We start from the raw sequence: 23,070 nt of genomic DNA on the forward strand, positions 1-23,070 counted from the left end.
GGCCTACTTCTGCATTGACTCTCTCTCTCTCTCTCTCTCTCTCTGGCTCTACAGTCGTACTTGGACAGGCTCAGTGGAGTGACAGGCTCCTCATCCCAGAGATGTTGGAATTTTTCCAGAATCTGATATCTTGCAAATTATTGAATTTCATCACATACCTTACCACAAAGTGATTTGATCTGCTTGGTGGTGTTTGAACTAACTCAGTAGTATAACCACAGAATGGCTTTGTCAACCCAATACCATAGCGCATTCCCAAGTATTAAAGATATACCTTTCACAGAGCACTGCTGGAGTGTTTCAAGTGCATCGGGTGCCCACAAGCACATAAACGAGCATAAACTGCTTGAAACTGCCTCCTGCTCCAGATGCTATAGTTGGTAATTTATCTTCCAAAGAAATGCATGTCTTTCACAACTTATAATTGACCCAAAACATTTTAAAACAATGAGCTGTTTTTCTTTGTCAGATGTGTTGTAGCCTTGATGCTGTGTCAGATCTCATAAAAGGTGAAAATAACACCTGGACTGTACAATTGAAAATTGAATTCATTGTCATATGTACAAATACATGTAATGACAGGTGCAATAAAAAGTTCACGCACCAACATCACAGGCATATAAGATCCAGTATGCTACATTCACAAGAAAACCATTAGCTATCTGAAAATTATACAAGAAAAAAAACAACTGGAACAATAACGTCCATTGTAGTGTGAAGTGGTCAAATGGTCATTGTGTTGGTGTACTGAGGCAGGGTTGTGCAAGTTGGTTCAAAACCTGAATAGTTGAAGAAAAATAGCTGTTCTTGAACCTGGTGGTGTGGGACTTCAGGTCTACATAGCTCCTGACTGATAGTAGCTATGAGAAGATGGCATGACCCAGTTTATGGAGATGTTTGATGATAGATATTGCCTTCTTGAGGGAGCACATCACATAAATACTTCTAGCGGTGGGGAAGATATGCTGATGACATATTGGGCTGTGTTCACTTCTTACGTTTCTGTGCATTCAAATTGCCGTACCAAGCTGTGTTGCGACCAGTCAGGATCCTTTCAATAGTGCTTATTTACTGAAGCACCTCACTCGTACTGGCGTACAGGCCACTGACAGCAGCTCGCTAGAGTCCTCTATCCTGGACCAGTCTTTCAAGTTGTCCCCAGGCGTAGCCCATCTTCTTGGTGCCCTTCCTCTCCCAGGGGTGAGGTCTTTGGAGCTTCTTTTGGCATTTCCGGTGGCTCTGGGTTTTTTTGCAGAATGGGTTTTCTAGCCCCATGCCCAACCCTCCTCCTTTCACACCCGGGTTTGGGACTATCCATGGTGGAGTTAATAACACATCAGTAGAAATTTGTTAGAGTGTTTGATGACACACTTTAACCTTCTCAGAAAGTAAAGACGCTAGCACTTGGGTCTGCACGGTGGCGTAGTGGTTAGCACAATGCTTCACAGTACAGGCGACCTGGGTTCAATTTCCGCCGCTGCCTGTAAGGAGTTTGTACGTTTTCCCTGTGATTGTGGGGTTTCTTCCAGGTGCTCAAGTTTCCTCCCACTGTCCAAGGATGGCAGGTTGGTAGGTTAATTGGTCATTGTAAATTGTCCCCGATTAGGCTAGGGTTAAACCAGGTGACTGCTGGGCTTGAAGAGCCTTTTCTGTCCTGTATCTTGATAAATAAAGATTAAAAATCTTCCTTGTGATTGCATCTATCCAGCAAGTTAACACCCAGGAATGTAAAGCTGCAGGCCTGCTCCCACACCGATCCCTGGTGTAGACTGGTGTATGTTCGCCCTCCTTCCCTTTGCTGAAGTCAACGATTACCTGTTTCGTTTCGCTAACATTAAGCGTGAGGATGTTGTTGCTGCACCACTCAACCAAGTGCCCTACCTCACTCCTGTATGCTGAAGGATCTCTACCTGTGATTGATCCAACAACAGTGGCATCATTGGTGAATTTGTTTCTAGGGATGAGGGAATTTTATCCATTAGAGAAAGAAATGGAATCCTGAAAGTTGGTGGGAGACCTGATGAAGGCAAACTGTGGTACCTTGTTTAGCATTGCGGCTGTGTTCTCAGGAGTGAGCGTACACGTGGAATCCCTGCAGCAGATGGGTCAGCATCACATAGTACAGGGAGTGATTATAGTAATGTCTTGTATAGTTAGAACCTTTTGCGAATCCCGGCTGTCCTCCCTGCCGTGCAGGGAACCAGGGTTGCTGAGAGCCTAGTACAAAGCCAGCAGAGAATCATCTAATAAGCTCAATGTAAGTTGAGCCGACGTGAGTGGTGTAGCTACTCAGTGCTGGGATGCTGGGATCTGAATAGGTTTCCTGGCTAGCATGGTGAGAGTGGGCTAACACTGGCGACTGGTAGCAACTGCTCCAGATCATTGGACCTTCTCATCAGCTCCTGCTGTATATGATGGAAGTTGCTCTCTCCCCTTCTTCTTGAGAGTGTGTCAGCTTAGATTTATGAGCTCAGATCCCTGGAACCCACAAATATCTACATCTGTTATAAAGGGCCAGTGGAGTGTCTTATTGTAGCGGATAATATTATTCTGGGGAACTAGAGTTTGAGGAATGGGACCTCCTCATAATTGCCAATGTTACAGTCCACACGAGATCCATTTTCCAGGAAGAATAAGGAGTGTTAGATGGATCGAAGGAGAAGTTATGGAATTACATAGCAGAGAAGCAGGACCTTCTGCCCATCATATTAACACTATCTGAACAGACAGGTTTAAGGGCATAGAACACATAAGTGTAAATACTTCACAAATACAGATCCTTCGGCCTGTAATGTCTGTGGCAAACAAGATGACAAATTAAACCAAATCCCTTCTGCCTGCAAGTGATCTATACATTCCTCCATTCTCTGAATATTCATGTGTTTATTTGAAAGCTTCTTAAAAGCTTCTGTTTCCATCAGTCCATTCCAACCAGCCATCATTCTCTGCATAAGGAATAAACTTATTCCACACACCTCCTTTAGAAACCGGCATAAGCACCAGCCTGATGGGCCACAAGGCTCGGGACAGACTTTAACTTTAACACACCTCCTTTAAGCTTTTCCCTGCTCACCATAAATGCACCTCCTCTAGATAGTTCTACTTCTGACTCTTTACCCTATCTATGCCCTTCCATAGTTTTGTAAACCTCTGTCAGGCCCCCCCCCCCCCCTCAGTCTCTAGTACTCCAGGGAAAACAACCAAACTGAATCCAATCTCTCCTTATAGTTCGTATCTTCTAATCCAGGCAGCATCCTTATAAACCACTTCTGTATCCTTTCCAAAGCCTCCACATCGTTTCTCTAATGGGGCAACTAGTACTGTGCATAATACTCCAAGAGCAACCTAACTGGTATTTTATATTTTCTCATCTGAAAGTTAAGTAATACGTAGTGGGAATATGGAAGGAGCTCAGATACGGGAGCAGTTTTTGAAAACTAAAGGTTTAGAAATCATGACAATGAACTTCTAAAGTGAAGGTACTTTCCATTTAATATATTTGGCAGTCCAAATTATGGTATGATTTTTAGTTCATAGAGCTGTACAGCACAGATACAGAGCCGTCAGCCCAACCAGACTTTACTGATTACTGTGCCGACCCAGCTAGTCCCAATTTCTTGTGCTTGGCCCATATCCCTCTCAACTCGATCCCTCCATGTACCTATCCAAATGATTCTTAAATTATATTATTGTACTTGCCTTACCCACTTCCTCTGGCATCTCGTCCCATATACTCACCACTCTCTGTGTGATAAAGGTGTCACTTGGGGATCTTTTAAATGTTTCCTCTCGCACCCTAAACCTATGCCCCCTGGGAATAGACTGTTAACTTTTCTATGCCTTTCATAGTTTTAAGCAATTCTGTAAAGCTTCTCCATCATTCTCCTGTGTTCCAAAGAATAAAGACCTATCCCGGCCAACTTCTCCATTTAATTTAGGCCCTGGGAACATCCTTCAAAATGCTTTCCAGTTCAACCATGTAGTTATCCTATAATAGGGTGACCAAATCTGTACACAGTACTGCAAGTGCAGTGTTTAACCCTCAATGATGTTTCAGTTAGAAGATCCCGTTCAGCGCAGGGTATTTCTAATGATGGTTCTGTTGATCTGTAATTGTTTTATTTATTGTGAAGAAAATCTCGTAACAATGAATTGCAAATGACACTCTAAAGTATGTGCTGTAGCCCCTGATCACTGATGAATGAAATCTAAGACAAATAGGATGCAACATGGACATTTTCAAAGGATTGATTTTCTCCAAAATTCCAGTTAATGTAATGGAGGATTGTGATAGAATGAAATCATTCCATGCAGCGAGTAGTGGCTTGGGCCACAGTCGTTGAAAATCCAGTGGGAGTAATTAGCAGTAATGTCTAAAAGACGATTGGTTGAGTACATTTTGAAGCAAGTGTTCGACTACTAGAGAAGTGTTGAGGAATAATAATTTTTACCCAAGAAGTGAATGTATTGAGGGGTCTGAGCTTATCAGCTTCAATGTCTAAAAGAGGCAGAAACTCTTTCCTCAGTCAAAAGGTTCCTTGGGTCGACATTTGAAAAGCTACAAGCTGTAGAGCAAATTAAATTTATTTCATATGCACAGGTACAATGAAAAGCTTACTTGAAGCAGTATCATATAAGCAACATTCACAAGAAAAAATGTAAACTAAAAATGAATAAAACACTTTTTTTAACAATATATTAGAACAACAACAGGTCCATTTTAGTCAAAGTAACCAAAGTGGTCACAGTGTTGCTAAACTGCACTGATTAGGGTTGTGCCATCTTGTTCAAGAACCAGTGGTTGAGTAGCTGTGCTGAGAAGTGGGTCAAGTAGTTCTGCTGGAATGGAAATGAAAGACCGAACGGTCGTCTTTTGAGCTGTGATGCTTGATTTTAAGAAATGAGGATGTTCTGTGTTTTGATTTGGTCCAGTTGCATTTGGTTTAGAAGTTCTGTATACTAAGATGACTCTGCACTTGTAGTACAGGCACAATGCGACAGCCAGCTTTGGCTGGTGTTTGTGTTTCTGGCACACATAGAGTCAGCCCCCTCCTTAGAATTAACAAGCTTTTCTGTTCAGAATTTGGCGTCTACTTTGGAAACATGCTTTTGCAATGTTTAGCAGCTTCAGTGCATTGCTATAAATGTAAACTCCCAGTAAATCATACTTCTGCCTTTCTTTCTAATGTTACCAATGTTGGTCTAACATGACAGGCTTCTTGTTTTAAATCTCTTGTTGTTAAAAGCTTGCAGAGTTAAAAATCAGATCAATTGGAAAACAATTGAATTTGGAGTTTGGGCAATTTTGTGCTTTCCTTGATACAGCTGAAGAGCAGAACTACCCGTATTCGTTGTGGTTCTTTTACAATACTGATTGACAACTGTTTATATTTTGTAGATAATCTGTGCTCAGCTCAGGATACATACGTGTATGTGGGCAGTTCTGTGCATTTTGTAGGCGAGCATGTTAAACCATTTGACCACCAGATTATTTTGATGTGCTGAGTGTTACTTGGCAATCACGATGCCATTTTATGCATGGAAACCTCCAAAGTATTTCTGTACTCCTTCAAATGTCATTCCAAGTCTCCTTACTATCAATGAAGTTCTTTTGATGTTCAGTCACTGTTATAATGTGGGGAACTGAGCAGCCATTTTGAACACAGCAAGATCCCACAGAGAGTACTGTGACGAAGAATAGATGATTTAGCATTGTTGATTTAAGTGTAGGTATTTGGCTAGGGCCAAGGCTTTTCTGTGTAAAGGTGCTTTCAGAGCTGTTGTATTTACCTGAACGACTGGAATGGCCTTGATTTAATATCCCATCAGAAAATCAGTGCCTTTGATAGTGTGGCACTCTTCCTACTGAGCTGGAAGTGCATCTTGGAGCAACACACACAAAATGCTGGAGGAATGCTGCAGGTCAGGCAGCATCTAAGAAAATGAATAAACAGTCAAGATCTTGGATTGAGTACTTTCATCAGGACTGGAAAGGAAGGGGGCAAGACCCAGAATACAAAGATGGGGAGAGGATATGGAGTACAGGCTGACAGGTGATCGGTGATACCAGGTGAGGGGAAGGTGGGTGGGTGGGGGAAGTAAGAAGCTGGGAGGTGATAGGTTGGCAGAAGTAAAGGACTGAGGAAGCAAGAATCTGATTGGAGAGGACAGTGGACCATGGAAGAAGGCGAAGGAACGCGGACACCAGAGGGGGGAGGGGTGATGGGAAGGTGAGGAGAAGAGAAGGGGTGAGAGGGATGACCTTTTGAGTTCCTCCAGCATTTTGTGTGTGTTGCTTGAGAGCTCCAGCTTCTTCAGAATCACTTGACTGGTGTTATAGATGGAAAGCATCTCCTCTGACTTAAAAATTACATAGAAATTATGCGTTATTTTCAAGTACATTCCTGCTCTGTTCTGTTTGTTATTGCATAGGATTAACTGGATAGAAGCTAGTCCATGACAGTCTTGTTGTTCTGGCCTGTAGATATCCAGTTTGTTTTGTATAAACACCACTTCCGATACACAGGTTTATTTTTATATAATTTCCTGCATGGGTTACTTTTGATCCAATTTGAAGCGTGCGGTGGAAAAACATTCGTCTTCATGCACTCTTTATTTGCCCTGGAAACAGCAATATCAATGAGTCTTAAGTTTTTGTTAATATTGGCAAACATTTGGTAGATACATTTTGAAGGAAGCATTATGTTTAAGTTTATTGTTGCACCATGAGTTTACTCTTGTTTACACTGTATAGAGTGTTATGTATGTGTAATACCTTGGTTAATGTTGGTTGTGTGAATAATCAACAGTATTAGTATATTCAGGCGAGCAATGATTCTCTATTGAATTTAATAGGGATTTTACTTACCTTTCTGCAGTTTCATAGGTAAGAGATCTCATTAAAAGCCCTGAAGAAAGCTTCACTGCATAGCTGTGCAGATACGCATTTGGAGGGCAGTAAACTTACTGTCTTTTCCTTTGCACATGTAACATTTTGGATAACACATTTGTAGCCCTATGACTAGAAAGGACTTAAGTTTCTGCATATGCAGAATCATTCCATTTTACCATTGGTTCAGGTATCAGTTTTTGCATCGGTTGTTGTTTGCATCGCAACTTGATTTTACTAAAATTGAAAGTCATATTCACTTACTACTGCAGCTCTTAGTTTTTGCATTCTCATTGTGCTATTAAGCTGTGAACAATTAAGTGCACTACAGCCTGCCCAAGTAATGAAATGGTTCTGTTCTTACAGATATCCAAATGTCAATTTTATCTGTTAGTCAGAAAGGGCACAGAAGTTATTCAATACGGTAACCATACACTGTCATTATTGTATTGAACATGTAGATGCAATCGTAAGAATGTTACGCGCCGAAGTCTTTACTTACCTAGAAGTTTAAGGAAGTTCAGTATGTCACCAAGATACTCTCAAAAACTTCCACAGATGTACTGTTGAAAGTATCCTGACTGGTTGCATCACGGTCTGGTATGGCAAATTGAGTGTATATGAACTTAGGAAGTTAAAAACTTCCAGGCTTGGAAGGCATTTACTAGACTGTTCTGCCCAGTTCCAGTGCAGGGTCTCGACCCAAAATGTCAGCAATTCCCTCCCCACATCTCCACAGCAGATGCCATTCCATCCTGAGTTCCTCCACCAATTTGTTTGTTGCTCCCAATTCCAAAATCTACAGTCTCTTGCAACCAGTTTAAAAATTGTGTCATTTGACCAACTGCTGTCAGGGCTTTTTACTGAACGTTCCGGAGAAAGTTTGTGATAAGCCTTGTGTCTCAAATGTACATTGTATATTTCTGTACGTTCTCCAGTGGCGTCTCCTAGTTGTAAAGAACCACTGACTTCTGGGCGGGTTTAAAATGGCTCACAATAAGATTTAACCTAAATAATTCTATTTTATTTGTTCATTTTATAGGACAAGGGCTTTGTTGGTAAGACCTTTCATTTCCATGGAGTGAGATGGTTTTGGTGAACAGGCAAGTTTTAGGTAATTTATATGTTTTTTGATTTATTGTGTTTGCTTAAATGTATTAACTGTTTAAAACACTTTTATTCCTTATATTTTGGCAGTTTTCCATGTTTACTGCTTTCTAATTATAATGGCTTTTTAAATGTTTCTGATTATTTTGGTAGCTAATTAAGCAATGCATGTTGTAGTGGATGGAGAGACTACTAACATTTTTACCTTTGCTTTGGGGCATATGAGGGAGTTTCATGTGGAAAGTCTCCAAGTATTCCTCATCCTCATCGTCACAAAATGCTGGAACTTCCCAATGGCATCATGGAGCTCTGTCTCCAAAAGGATGATGGTGGTTCCAGAAAGTGACTCACCACAATTCTTTCCATGGAAACTGAGGATGGTCAATACATTCCAGCAGTGATCAGATAGAACATAAAATAGTACAGCACAGGAATGGGCCCTTTGTGCACTATGTCTGTGCCAAATACAATGCCAAATTAACTTAATCCCTTCTGCCTGCACAGGATCCACATTCCTCCATTCCCCAATCGTTCAAGTGGTAGCCTATTTCAAGCGTCTTCCAATCTCCATCTAAAAGAAAGCTTTCCTCATACATCTCCTTTGAATTTCTACCCTCTTGCCTTAAGCTATGTCCTTTGGTATTTAATGTTTCTACCCTGGGGAAAGGATTCTGATTGTCTACCCCATTGAAGCTTCTCATAATTTTTTAAGCATCTTTCTGGTATCCCCTCAGCCTTTGACATTCCAGGAAAAACTTTCCAAGTTTGTCCAACTCTATGCACATAAGCTTTCTTCCAGGGAGGGGTTGCTAAAAATAATAAATTATAGGTTTAAGATTAGAGGTGAGAGATTTAAAAGGGACATGGTTAGGAGGGATTAGAGGGCTAAACATAGCCAAATGTGGTTTTAACTTACTGGGCAACACAGTTAGTATGGATTCATTGGGCCAAATAACCTGCTTCATGCCATCTGAATCTATAACTCTACTAATAGCTAATACCCCATTTATATCAAATTATTTTGTCTGCATTTAGATGGTAACCTATATTGATAAAGGAGTCCTTTATCAATATGAAATAATGATTTACTTTTCTGAGAGTGCTGTGGCCAGTGATAAATCAGGGAAGTTTTGGAGTAAGTTCATTGGTGATTAAACACTGGCAGAAGATACCTGCACTGCATGATAACTGCTGAAGCTTCAATGAAATTTAATGTGCTCTTTGTTTTATATATAATCAAAACTTGTGTCAAGTGAATCAACTGATTGCCTCCAGTTCCACAGGGAAACAGAAATCTAAACTCCATGACCACTACTGAAGAAAATCCATCCCCTCCCTCCCAACATGTGCATCGCAACAGTATTTATCCATTCTCTTATTAACTTACTAAAGGTGTTCCAAATCTAATTGCTAATTATCATGATGAAAGGCAAGAGTGCATGAATATCCACATTAATTCTCAATGACTCTGGATGCCACGGAAACAGATTGTATGAGTAGACGTTGTCGTAGTACATTTTGATCAATCTTTAAAGGATAAAGTGTCCCTGCTTATTTATTCTGGGTTTAATTTGTCACAATGTGATGACCCACAATGAAAGTTTTAGGCACTAAAAAGTGAAATGCAGTCAGAATGGAGGAGAGAGCATGAGGGTTTTCCAAGATCAACAGTGAAGTGCTTATAACTGATAGGAAGCCTCTACATAATCTAGTACCTGAAGCTTATTGCCCTCAACAAAAAAAACTTGAGTTAATATCACACCTTTAACAAGGTAAAACACCCATGTGTGTTTCCTCTGGGTACTCCAGTTTCCATTGAAACATACAGGTCAGTTCTCTGATTTGTCTCTCATGAATAGGTGAGTGGGAGGATGTGAGGGTTATTAATGGGAATATGGAGAGAATAGGGCAGGATTAGTGTAAATGTATGCTTGGTGATCTGTTTCCGTAGCCTGCAACTCTATGACCATGATCCCCAAGGGGTTTCAGAGGGTTACTACCAGGCACAATTTGTACTCAGGCCAAGAGGAGGTACAAGGACAAGAAAGGGAAAGTTTTAAGATATTGAATAGAGGTAGATTGGAGCAACTCCTGAGCCCACCAATCTGTTGAATTTAGTGTAGGAATACACCAACATTAGTTTGTTGATTCTGTGTGGGTATATTTTGTTTGCATCAGTCTCATTTCTTGTTATGAGCTAAAGCATAGAGCCCAGGTGAAGGGATTGGAGCTCGAATGTCAAATATCTATTTCTCTCCATAGAATTTGTCTAACCTCTTGAGCTCTTCAACAACATTTGTTGTTGTTTTTTTTCACTCCAGATTGCAGTATCAGCAGTTCCTTGTGCCTCCGGTGTAGTAGCCCAGCCAGGCAGGATACCCTGCCTAAGAATAAACTTAATCCATCCACTGATTTTACCAGACCTTGCTATTCACTGTATACTCCTTAATTAAGCTGCTGTACAGACACCTTGTGTTTGGTGGTGGCAGGTCATTTAATCAGAAACAGAACCAGGTTTATTGTTGCTGACATTTACTAACATACAGTATGTCACGAAATGTATTGTTTTATGGTAACGGTACGGTGTAATACAATAAAATATACCATCAAATACCTAAAAATTACGATAAGCATTCACATTCCAAAATCTGGCGACAGAGGGGAAGAAACTGTTTCTCAAACATTAAGTGTGGGTCTTTGGGCTCCTGTACCTCCTCCCTTATGAAAAGTAGACATGTCCTGGAATGTCCTGGGTGGTGTGGGTCCTTAATGATGGATGTCACCTATTTGAGCCATGACTTTTTGAAGATGTCCTTGATGGTGGTGAGGCTAATGCCCATGGTGGAGTTAGCTGAGTTTACAGTCCTCTGCAGCTCCTCACTAACCCCAGGATGGGAAGAGAGCCCTGTACTTGTAGATCATCCTCAGCTGCAGTCAGTGAGGCTCCATCCTCAGAGCTCCGTGAGCTCTCTCCATCTCATTGCTACATACTGAAGTTGTTAGCACTTGCCGTCACTTCTACTTGTGACAATGTCTCCTCTCAAGTTTTTCATGCGGTTCAGTCGGCAACATTTATGCCTTGGAGACAAAATGTTGTGGGATTAAACCCACTCCAGGGACTTACACACAATACTTAGGCTGGTATTAGGATTCCGAGGGAGTGCTTTACTGTTAGAAGTGCTGCTCTGTGTATGAGCTCTCTCAGGTGGACCTTAAAAGAGCCACGGATGCTAGTGCAAAGTAGAGCTGGTTTAAAACAGAAACATCCCTTATTCACAGCAGTAAGTAAGTCCTCTTGTATCTTCTTCAGACAATCGTGACAACAGTGATCCAAGTGTGTTTTGCAGAATTACTAGCCCTTGGACATTCAGGGCAACTCTGTGTGTCATGTTGTGACATGTCGCCAGCATAGTCTGGATTAGTTGAGGCACAAAGCAGACTTTGTTTTTTAAAGCAGAATGATTAAGGGAGGAAGAGAAGAATGCGGGAAACACTCAGCAGGTCTATGGAGAGGGAAGTAGAGTGAGGTGAAAGTCTTTTCTGTTCCAAGGTCAATGATTTGAAATGATAACTTTCACTCTCCATATTTGCAGAGTAACTCCAGCACTTTCTGTTTTCAAATGACCAGAATTTAGAGTTTTTCCATATTTAGCATAAGAGAAGAACATTGAATTTCACACAGTCAAGACAGAGCAACTTCTATTGAGTAAATATTTCAGCATACATTTGGTGAGGGTTTCAATTGGATCTGAATCTTCAGCACACTATACTTAGCCTGAGATTTTGCTCAGAAGAGCATTTAACCAGAACGTTGGCAGCAGCTACATCAGCAGTTTTCTGTTAAGAGTGTCACCGAAATATTCAAAATGCAAATAGCGAGGAATATTTTATTTTGCTACAGAAAAAAAGACCTTAAGCTCAATATTGTTACATGGCAGTATGCCAGTTTGCAACTGTCAGCATTATGTTGTACTGCTGAAATGTGCAAACAAGTTGTCTATTGTATCCGGTGCTTCCGTTGCAGCCTCCCCTATGTTGGTGAAACCCGCCGTAAATTGTGGGACCGCTCTGTCGAGTACCTCTGCTCTATCTGCCAAAAGCGGAAATTCTGGATGGCCAAACATTTTAATTCCAATTCCCATTCCCATTCCAACATGTTGGTCCATGGCCTCCTGTTGTGCCACGATGAGGCCACCCTCAGGGAGGAAGAGCAACACCTTATATTCCATCTGGATAGCCCCCAACCTTATGGCACGATTGTTGATTTCTCCTTCCAGTTAAAAAAAATCAAAAAAAATCCCCCCCCCCACCCTTCTTCTATTCCACTCTGGCCTCAAATCTCTTCTCACCTGCCTTTTACCTCCCCCTGGTTCCCCTCCTCCTTCCTTTTCCTATGGTCTACTCTCCTCTCCTATCAGATTCCTTCCTCTCCAACCCTGTAGCAGTCCCAGCCACCTGGCTTCATCTATCATCTTCTAGCTATCCTCCTTCCCCTCCTCCCAACTTTTTATTCTGGAGTCTTCCCCCTTCCTGAAGAAGGGTCTTGTCCTGAAACACTTGTTCATTTCCTTGGATGCTGCCTGACCTGCTGAGTTCCTCCAGCAGCTTGTGTATATTGCTTTGGGTTTCCAGTATCTTGTGTTTGGTCAATAGTTATGCTGATCAATTTAAAGTACAAACTGCATTTATCAAAGTATGTGTACTATATACAACCCTGAGATTAATCTCCTTACAGACAGCCACAAAACAAAGAAACCCATTAGAATCCATTAAAAAAGACTAGCAAACAACAAACGTGCAGAAAAAAAAACAAATTGTGCAACCAATAAAAGTAAGCAACTAACATTCAGAACTGAATTTCATGAAAGTGAGCCAGTCATCACTGCAGCCGGTCCAGGAGCTCGTTAAATGTAGGTCATAGACTCAGTTCCGTGCAGAAACAAGTAAAACTCACAGAGCAGTGAGCTGAACTGCCCTGTCCCTCGCCTCCGGCCCTTCTGAGCTTGACCTTTCCAATCTGGCCTGGCACTTAAATTGATCAAACCTCGGGTTTTTCTTCACTCTCAAGTGCGGGCCCCACTACTTCAACTCTGCCTCACCTCAGTTCTGCTGCATGAAATCGCCTCCAAGTCCACTCCAGCATTGGCTCATTTCCCGCTCCCGGCCCGGACCCCACTACCTTGATTCGGCCTGTACGACCTACGCCGCAGCTATCCTGCACCATGAAGATTATAGTTCTCACTGAAAAAAATTCCAGGTCGTACAAGTGGTTCAAAAGAATTGCAGTGATCTTTTACCTGGAAAAGTGTGATTAATAAAGTAGTTAGTAGTTTTGTGTGTTTTGTTTGCTAGTTACTGTGCTTCACCAGCTCTGTCTTAAACCAGAAAATCACATAAAAAACATAAATCAGGAAAAATACATAAATCACATGGTTGGCTGCAGATCCTCTTCGCTATAACTGCTTCCAAAGGAAATGTGGTTTCAATTGACATTGCTTGTAGAGATTTGATATTTTTGCTATATAAAATTTTTTGCTTCCAGTGTACTGGCCTATGATGATATCTGGATTGTCAAAAGTAGAAGTAAAAAGTAATTGTTGTGCTACAATTAAACCATTAAAGACATTGAGCCTCAGAAAATAATGGCTGAAAATCGGAAAAAAACTCATAAACCTGGTGAATAATGGATACCTGGGAGTGATTGTAAACTCATAATCTAACCCTGGGTAGAAAATGTGGGTTGGTAGAAGCACAAATCTTCAATGATCATCAGAACCTTGGAATAAAATAACCCTGTACTTCTCTGGGTGATATTGGCTATTTTTATGCTCTCTAATAATATATAAAGAAATTTAATTTGATGTGGTATTTTACTCAGTAGTAAATCTATTTCTACAGCAGCTAAACTGCTTGTGTGGTTTAAGTCAATGGCCTGCAGTGACTCTGACTGGAAAGGTTAACCATTGCGGCATGAGATTATATAGAATTTACAGCTTAAAGACAGTGATAAGCTGTCTCATTGTTGCAGTATTTATGCTCCACACTAACTTCTCCAGTCATAACCTCCTCTGTTTCCCTCTTCTCTTAAACCCATCTCTGCTTTTCACCTCACCCATGAGGGTGAGTTCCATTTTATCACACTGCATCTTGGGTAAAGAAATTGTGGCACACCTGAATGGATTTATTAGGAGCCTTAGGTCCCACACCAGCAAGATCAGGACCAATTATTGCATAATAACTATCAGGCTTCTAAACCAGCATGGATAACTTCGCTCACCCCAGTGCTGAACTGACTCCATACCCTTTCAAGTACTCTACAACTCGTGTTCTCAGTATTATTTATTTACTTCTTCATTTATTGTTTGCGCAATTTGCCCTCTTTTGCACATTGGTTGTTTATCAGTTTTTATATTGTATATTTTTATAAAGTTTTTTTGTTTTCCTGTAAATACTTGCATGAATTTTAAGGTAGTATTTAGTGACGTATATGTACCTTGATAATAAATTTCTTCTTAAATTTCAATTTGATTTATTAGTAACTCTCTTATATTTGTAGCCCTTAAGTTTTAGGCATCTCTGACAGGTAACACCTCTACATCTGCCCAGTGAGATATGGTTTTAAAATCACGGGGTTTGGAGTCAGTGTAGTTGCCAATACTGCCAACAGATTACCTGTTTTCCATTACATTTTAAGAATACTTCCTTTGGTCTCTATGATTGTACTGCAAAAATAAAGGAACCTCCTACAAAATATTATTTGGTGTTATCTAGAGCACTAGCAGCGTTAAATTGTACAGACCCCGAATTAAAGCAACAGGAAGTAGAGAGGATCTGACATGTTTGTGTGTTACGTTGAAATATACTGTAAGTACAAGATCAGAAAATTCACTGAGTTATTTTTGGGTTGGATATTTCAGCAGCACTAGTATTAAAGTTGCCTATAGTTTGCAGAGCATTAGCTTTTGCACAACCCTATTCCCATGTAAAATCAGAGAGATGAACTAGATTCAAGTCATGGGTTTAAGGGAAGAGGTACACACACAAAATCCTGGCGGAACTCAGCAGGCCAGGCAGCATCTAGGCAAAGAGTACAGCCGACATTCCGGGCCAAAACCCGAACTTAGTGTAGTGCTTAGAGGGGACTTGAGGGAGGGTGGGATGTTCTTTCAAGCTGTTTGGTTGGAGTCTAGAATGCACTGTTTGAGGAGGTGGTATTGGCAAGTAGATTTTAAATATCCACTGAAGGGACGTGGGCTGAGCCAGGCTTCAATTGCCCATTCCTAGTTGACTTTGAGAAGGTGGTGGCGAGCTGCCTTTGAGGTGTGGGTAAATCGATGGTGTTGTTTGGCACATAGGTTTGTTACTGTCATGTATCGGAACTACAGTAAAAAAAAACTTTGCATACCATCCATACAGATCATTTCATCACATCTGCACACTGATGTGTTACAAGGAAAAGACAATTGCAGAATCCAGAATGTAGTGCCACAGTTACAGAGGAAGTGCAGCACAGGCAGCACAAGGCTATGCCAAGCTCGATCGTGAGGGCAAGAGGCCATCTTATTGTACAAGAGATCTGTTCGATAGTTTTATAACAGTGAGATAGTAGCTGTCGTTGAAGCTCGTGGTATGTTTGGGAGAGAGTTCCAGGATTTTGACCCAGTGCAGTGAAGGAATAACGATATATCTCATAGTCAGGATGGTGCATAGCCTCGAGGGTAAATTCCAGCTGATGGTGTTGCCATGTTTTTATGGCCTTCTCCTTCTGGCTGGTAGAGGTGGTGAGTATGGAAGGCGCTGCCTTGGTCAGTTGCTGTATTTAAGAAGCATTTGACAAGCATTTTAATTGCCAAGGCATAATAGGCCATGGACCTAATATGGGCATGGGCTTGCAGCAGGGGCATAGTGAAACAAAGAGCCTGTTTCTGTGTGTACCTCCCTAAAACTCTATATCAGTCAGCTTACTCCTCGGTCACTAAAGAATGGCAAAAAAGTTCATTGACCAAATTCTTAGAAAATACTATTTAGATGTTGTCATCTTAAACATCATCTGTTATTGCTATATCATTGCAGCACCTGTTCAGAAGGGAAAGACTTTCAATGAAGTAAAACCCTGATCAGTGTAGTGATAGCAATGGAACACATTTGATTGTTACTCATTCAATTCATATATCTGCTGCTTTCTTCATTTTCTTTACAGCATATTACACTCAATCCATGGGAACATAGTACAAATACAACATCCTTTTTAAAACAAGGGTGTACAATGTTATTTTGATCCAAAATTAAGTAAAAAATCATAGTTCAGGCTCTGAATTAAACTCAGGACCTTTGATTCCTCAATAGATGTCCATCAGAAAAGCAATGTTCAATATAGTTAAATCTATTATCTGTAAGTAAACACATATGTGACCAGATATTTTTATTTACATCAATGTCAGGAGTATTTTAAAAACCTTTGTGACAAACAATAGTCTATAAGTGTTCTAGACAATTTATTTCAGAGATTTTCTGGACGTGAAATAGAAAATATTAATTTTCTGCTTCCTTAATATAACAGGTAATTTCATATTCTTATAGCAAGCTGTTAAGGTCCTCAAATAATTTCAAGTAGCTGTTATCAAGTTCCTATTATTTTGAGACAGAACTACAATTTATTTGATAGTCTTAACAATGCAGCTGCTAAATTTAGTTCTTCATCTGTATTTTAAAATGATTAATATTTTAACCAGAAACAAAGGAAAATGATCACAGTGTATTTTAAGCTCTATTTAGTCTATGTGTTATGTCAATGGAATTGTGAACAATGATTGTTCCTTTGAGCAAGCGGTTTAGATTTATCGAGGGCAACATGAGTATAGAACAGTTAGTAGTCTCTGAACTTGCATTTAATGTGTACTACTTAAATTTGTTACATTGCTAAAACATTTAAAGTCCTAAAGGTAAGAACGTCTGCAGATGCTGAAGATTCAAAGTAACACACACAAAGCGCTGGAGGAACTCAGCACTTAACTCCCCCCTTCTTTGCAAGGCTCTGCTGTCTTATACGTCTTTTCATAACCATGGAGCATCCCAAGGAGGTAACAAAGTGCTTCTGAGGTTGTAATGTTGGAAACACAGCATTCTGTTTGCGCACCACAAGCTTCCAGACATCAGTGACCACATGATACTAGTGCTGGTAGAGAGATGAAGGTTGTTCAGGATCCCTTCTGATCTTCAAACTATCAGGGGATCTCAAGTATTCAACTGTGAGGACAGATAGGGAATCACACTGAAAATCAAGTTCAAGTTTATTGTCATGGGAATAATACCCAGGGTATAAGTGCCATAAAAATTAGCTCATTGCAGCAGCACAGTAATTTACCGATATAATATACATAAATTACCATAACAAATTAACACAAATTACACATAACCTTTATGACAAAAATAAACATAACAACATTAGTTCAAGTTAAGAAAGAGAGAAGAAATACAGTTTATACTGAGGTAGTGTTGGAGTTTTTCAGTTTGGCTCAACAGCGTGATGGCAGTGGGGAAGAAGCTGTGAGGCCTTGAGGTGTGGGTCATCTAGCTTCTATACGTCCTGGCTTATGGCAGGATCGAGAAGAGAGCATGGGGTGGGGAGAGCTTTTCTTTTTTTTGTAATTTATTTTTTTATTGAAGTTCATCATCAAACAAAACTTTCCATAAGATGCAAACAACAGGAATTCTGCAGATGCTGGAAATTCAGGCAACACACATCAAAGTAGCTGGTGAACGCAGCAGGCCAGGCAGCATCTCTAGGAAGAGGTGCAGTCGACGTTTCAGGCCGAGACCCTTCGTCAGGACTAACTGAAGGAAGAGTGAGTAAGGGATTTGAAAGTTGGAGGGGGAGGGGGAGATCCAAAATGATAGGAGAAGACAGGAGGGGGAGGGATGGAGCCAAGAGCTGGACAGATGATTGGCAAAGGGGATATGAGAGGATCATGGGACAGGAGGCCCGGGGAGAAAGACAAGTGGGGGGAATACCCAGAGGATGGGCAAGGGGTATAGTCAGAGGGACAGAGGGAGAAAAAGTAGAGTGAGAGAAAGAATGTGTGTATAAAAATAAATAATGGATGGGGTACGAGGGGGAGGTGGGGCATTAGCAGAAGTTAGAGAAGTCGATGTTCATGCCATCAGGTTGGAGGCTACCCAGACGGAATATAAGGTGTTGTTCCTCCAACCTGAGTGTGGCTTCATCTTTACACTGAGGAGGCCGTGGGTAGACATGTCAGAATGGGAATGGAATGTGGAATTAAAATGTGTGGCCACTGGGAGATCCTGCTTTCTCTGGCGTCACTGGGAGATCCTGCTTTCCCTTTTCATAAGATGTATTTCAGATACTGTACATATATATCATGTAGTAATATTTCCCATAAATCTCTACATAATATTTATCTAAGGTATACACTTATAGAAAGGAGAGGAAAGAAAGAACAATCAAAAGAAGAAAACTATGTACAAAGTAGGGAGTGATCTTTTTTTTACAACATATTCATTGACTTGTGAGAATAAAATCAGGCCTATGAAGTATTATGTAGTTAAACCATTTTCCCCAGTATAAATCAAATTGTTCCAACTTATGATTAACAGATGCTGTTATCTTCTCCATTTTGTAAATGTCCATTATAATTTCCATCCATAAATTTAAAGTTGGGCTCTCCTTGATAACCATTTCCTGGTAAGGGTCTTTTAACCAGCCACCAGCAGTATATTCATTAAATATTTATCTCTTTTCAACCATTCTTGAGGTATATACCCAAAATATATGGTCTTACTTTCTAAGGGCATTTCACATTTAAAGATGTCTTGTAGGGCATTGTGTATCCCACTCCAATAGTCTTTGATAATGGGGCATTCCCAGAAAATATGATAATGGTTTGCATTTTGATTTCCACAATTTCTCCAGCAAACAGGAAGGTTACTATCATAATGGGATTTCTGAGAGGGTGTAATAAAATTTCTTATCAAGTTTTTCCACCTGAACTCCCTCCACTTCTGTGAACTGGTACACTTCCATTGATACCTCCATATTATTGTCCATTCTTCCTTAGATACTATTATCCCTCCTTCCTTCTCCCATTTTGTTTTAATGTATGAAGTTAAATGTGTTTTAAGATTTGACAAACCCTTATACATGGTTGAAATTATTCTACTACCGTTGTCTGAATTATATGCTTTTCTAACTAGCGCTATCAAACATGTACTTGCCTTGGTTACATTTTTAACCATCCTATTAATATACTGTTGCATCTGTAAATATCAATAAAAGTCTTGTTTTTCTAACTAGTGCTTCTCTTCAAGCATTTCAAAAATGAACAGTGTTCCTTCTTTCATTATATTGCAAATAGCTATTATTCCTTTAAGCTGTCCAGTCCTTAAATCTAGCATCCAGTTTGTTCGGTGTAAAATCCGAGTCATATGCACACCATTTAAGAATTGCAATGTCTCTCTCTAGTTTATATTCTTTTATAATAGTTTTCCATACTTTAAGAGTCCATTTCACCTATGGGTTGTCAATAGTATTTACGTAACTTTGTAGGTTGTTATGAGCCAAAGTTGCTTGTATGGGGATGGAAAGTATCCTCTCCTCAATGTTTTACGATTGAGCGTCATGTGATGGGTTGCACCAGCATAACACAGCTCTCAACTGCGCTGCAAAATAATAATCTCTAAGAGAAGGTAGGCCCCATCCCCCCTTTTCCTTGGCTAATGCAAAGTTTTGAGATGAATTCTAGGCCTTTCACCTTGCCATATATGTCTTGATAGCATCTTGTTCCATTCATTGATTTGATTTTGGTTAATCTCTATTGGTAGGGTCTGAAAGAGATATAGTAGTCTGGGCAGTATATTCATTTTAATAGATTCAATCCTTGAACTGAGACCAAGAAAAGGAATTAGGTTCCATCTTGTTATATCTTCCTTAATTTTTTTATATATAGGCTGATAATTGCATTCTGATAATTTTGCCAAATCTTTTGGCATAATGATGCCCAAATATTTGACAGGCTCTGTTTGCCATGCCCAAGGATATCTACTTTCAATTTCTCTTGGTGGGCTATAGTTATATGAAAATAGTTGGGTTTTATCTAGGTTGATCTTGTATCCTGATAATTGGACATATCGTTCTAAGGATTGCATCAGTTTAGGTAAAGAGTATGTTGGTTGCCCGAAATAGATCAAAATGTCACCCCGTAAGAGGCCAATTTATGTTCTGTCCCTTTAATAGTAATTCCCCTGATATCTTCATTTTGTCTGATGTATTGAGCTAATGGTTCCAGATATAATGTGAAGAGTAGCGGTGACCATGCACAACCCTGTCTCGTGCCCCTTTCTAGGGTAAAACTATTAGATAAATATCCATTGATTTTAATCCTGGCAGTAGGGTTGTCATTTTGTGCCTGTATAATTTGGGGGAGAGCTGTTCTGATGGTCCACTGCCCCCTGTGGTCTCTTGTGGTCCTTTGCATTGGAGTTTCTGTACCAAGCTGTGAAGTAAGCAGACAAAATGCATTCCACTGTACATCTGTAGAACTTTGTCAGAGTCTTCGATGTCATGCTGAATCTCCTTATTATTGTGGTAACAAGGAGATTATTTAGTGTCTCGATGCATGTTGACTCCCAGTTCAGCCTATTCAGTGTCATTCCCTGCACAATAGTCTTGTAAATTACTTCTGTCAAGTGCCCATCTCATTCTCATTTAAAAGTCTTGATTGTTTCTATCCCCACCTGCCCTACAGGCAGTGAATTCCAGATCTGAATCACATTGCAGACTGTTACGTACACCCGCCACTGTCCATTTTGCCATGGAAGATATAGAACAGGAGCATTTCCTTTGGCCCACCCACCACACCAACCACACATTTAAACACCAATCCCACGTTACTTTCCTCACAATCCCCTCATCTCTCCCCGGATTCCACCTCTCTCCTTACAGACTTGGGGCAATTTGCAGGTGGCACATTAATCTCTTGATCTGCACATCTTTGGGATGGGCAAGGAAGCTGCAACACCTGGGGGAACTGTGCGAATCCACGGCCACACTGACAGTGCCGGAGGTCAGGATTGAAACGCCTGGGGGAACTGTACGAATCCACACCCACACTGACAGTGCCGGAGGTCAGGATTGAAACGCCTGGAGGAACTGTGCGAATCCACGGCCACACTGACAGTGCCGGAGGTCAGGATTGAAACGCCTGGAGGAACTGTGCGAATCCACACCCACACTGACAGTGCCGGAGGTCAGGATTGAAACGCCTGGAGGAACTGTGCGAATCCACGGCCACACTGACAGTGCCGGAGGTCAGGATTGAAACGCCTGGAGGAACTGTACGAATCCACACCCACACTGACAGTGCCGGAGGTCAGGATTGAAACGCCTGGAGGAACTGTGCGAATCCACACCCACACTGACAGTGCCGGAGGTCAGGATTGAAACGCCTGGAGGAACTGTACGAATCCACACCCACACTGACAGTGCCGGAGGTCAGGATTGAAACGCCTGGAGGAACTGTGCGAATCCACGGCCACACTGACAGTGCCGGAGGTCAGGATTGAAACGCCTGGGGGAACTGTACGAATCCACACCCACACTGACAGTGCCGGAGGTCAGGATTGAAACACCTGGGGGAAGTGTGCAAATCCACACCCACACTGACAGTGCCAGAGGTCAGGATTGAATGGCCTGGAGGAACTGTGCGAATCCACACCCACACTGACAGTGCCGGAGGTCAGGATTGAAACGCCTGGAGGAACTGTGCGAATCCACGGCCACACTGACAGTGCCGGAGGTCAGGATTGAAACGCCTGGAGGAACTGTGCGAATCCACACCCACACTGACAGTGCCGGAGGTCAGGATTGAAACGCCTGGAGGAACTGTGCGAATCCACGGCCACACTGACAGTGCCGGAGGTCAGGATTGAAACGCCTGGAGGAACTGTGCGAATCCACGGCCACACTGACAGTGCCGGAGGTCAAGATTGAAACGCCTGGGGGAACTGTGCGAATCCACGGCCACACTGACAGTGCCAGAGGTCAGGATTGAAACGCCTGGAGGAACTGTGCGAATCCACACCCACACTGACAGTGCCGGAGGTCAGGATTGAAACGCCTGGAGGAACTGTGCGAATCCACGGCCACACTGACAGTGCCGGAGGTCAGGATTGAAACGCCTGGGGGAACTGTGCGAATCCACGGCCACACTGACAGTGCCAGAGGTCAGGATTGAATGGCCTGGAGGAACTGTGCGAATCCACACCCACACTGACAGTGCCGGAGGTCAGGACTGAAACGCCTGGGGGAACTGTGCGAATCCACGGCCACACTGACAGTGCCGGAGGTCAGGACTGAAACGCCTGGAGGAACTGTGCGAATTCACGGCCACACTGACAGTGCCGGAGGTCAGGATTGAAAGGCCTGGAGGAACTGTGCGAATCCACACCCACACTGACAGTGCCGGAGGTCAGGATTGAAACGCCTGGAGGAACTGTGCGAGTCCACGGCCACACTGACAGTGCCGGAGGTCAGGATTGAAACGCCTGGAGGAACTGTGCGAATTCACAGCCACACTGACAGTGCCAGAGGTCAGGATTGAAAGGCCTGGAGGAACTGTGCGAATCCACACCGACAATGACAGTGCCGGAGGTCAGGATTGAAAGGCCTGGAGGAACTGTGCGAATCCACACCGACAATGACAGTGCCGGAGGTCAGGACTGAAACGCCTGGAGGAACTGTGCGTATCCACGGCCACACTGACAGTGCTGGAGGTCAGGAGGAACTGTGCGAATCCACACCCACACTGACAGTGCCGGAGGTCAGGATTGAAACGACTGGAGGCACTGTGCGAATCCACGGCCACACTGACAGTGCCGGAGGTCAGGATTGAAACGCCTGGAGGAACTGTGCGAATCCACGGCCACACTGACAGTGCCGGAGGTCAGGATTGAAACGCCTGGAGGAACTGTGCGAATCCACACCCACACTGACAGTGCCGGAGGTCAGGACTGAAACGCCTGGAGGAACTGTGCGAATCCACACCGACAATGACAGT

At 41.9% G+C, this 23,070-nt stretch overlaps 1 protein-coding gene across 6 annotated transcripts in view; it reads left to right on the plus strand.

Annotated features, from left to right (window-relative positions):
• Window positions 1–23,070, plus strand: part of znf516 (zinc finger protein 516) — a 161,670-nt gene that overhangs the window by 36,969 nt on the left and 101,631 nt on the right. For all 6 annotated transcript variants that reach the window (XM_063055954.1, XM_063055945.1, XM_063055974.1 and 3 more), the window contains one exon: window positions 7,932–8,003. The gene's annotated coding sequence lies outside the window, so the exon portion shown is untranslated. The remainder of the gene's footprint in view (window positions 1–7,931; window positions 8,004–23,070) is intronic.

The sequence above is a fragment of the Mobula hypostoma genome, chromosome 1 (assembly GCF_963921235.1).
Source record: "Mobula hypostoma chromosome 1, sMobHyp1.1, whole genome shotgun sequence".
Lineage (NCBI taxonomy): Eukaryota > Metazoa > Chordata > Chondrichthyes > Myliobatiformes > Myliobatidae > Mobula > Mobula hypostoma.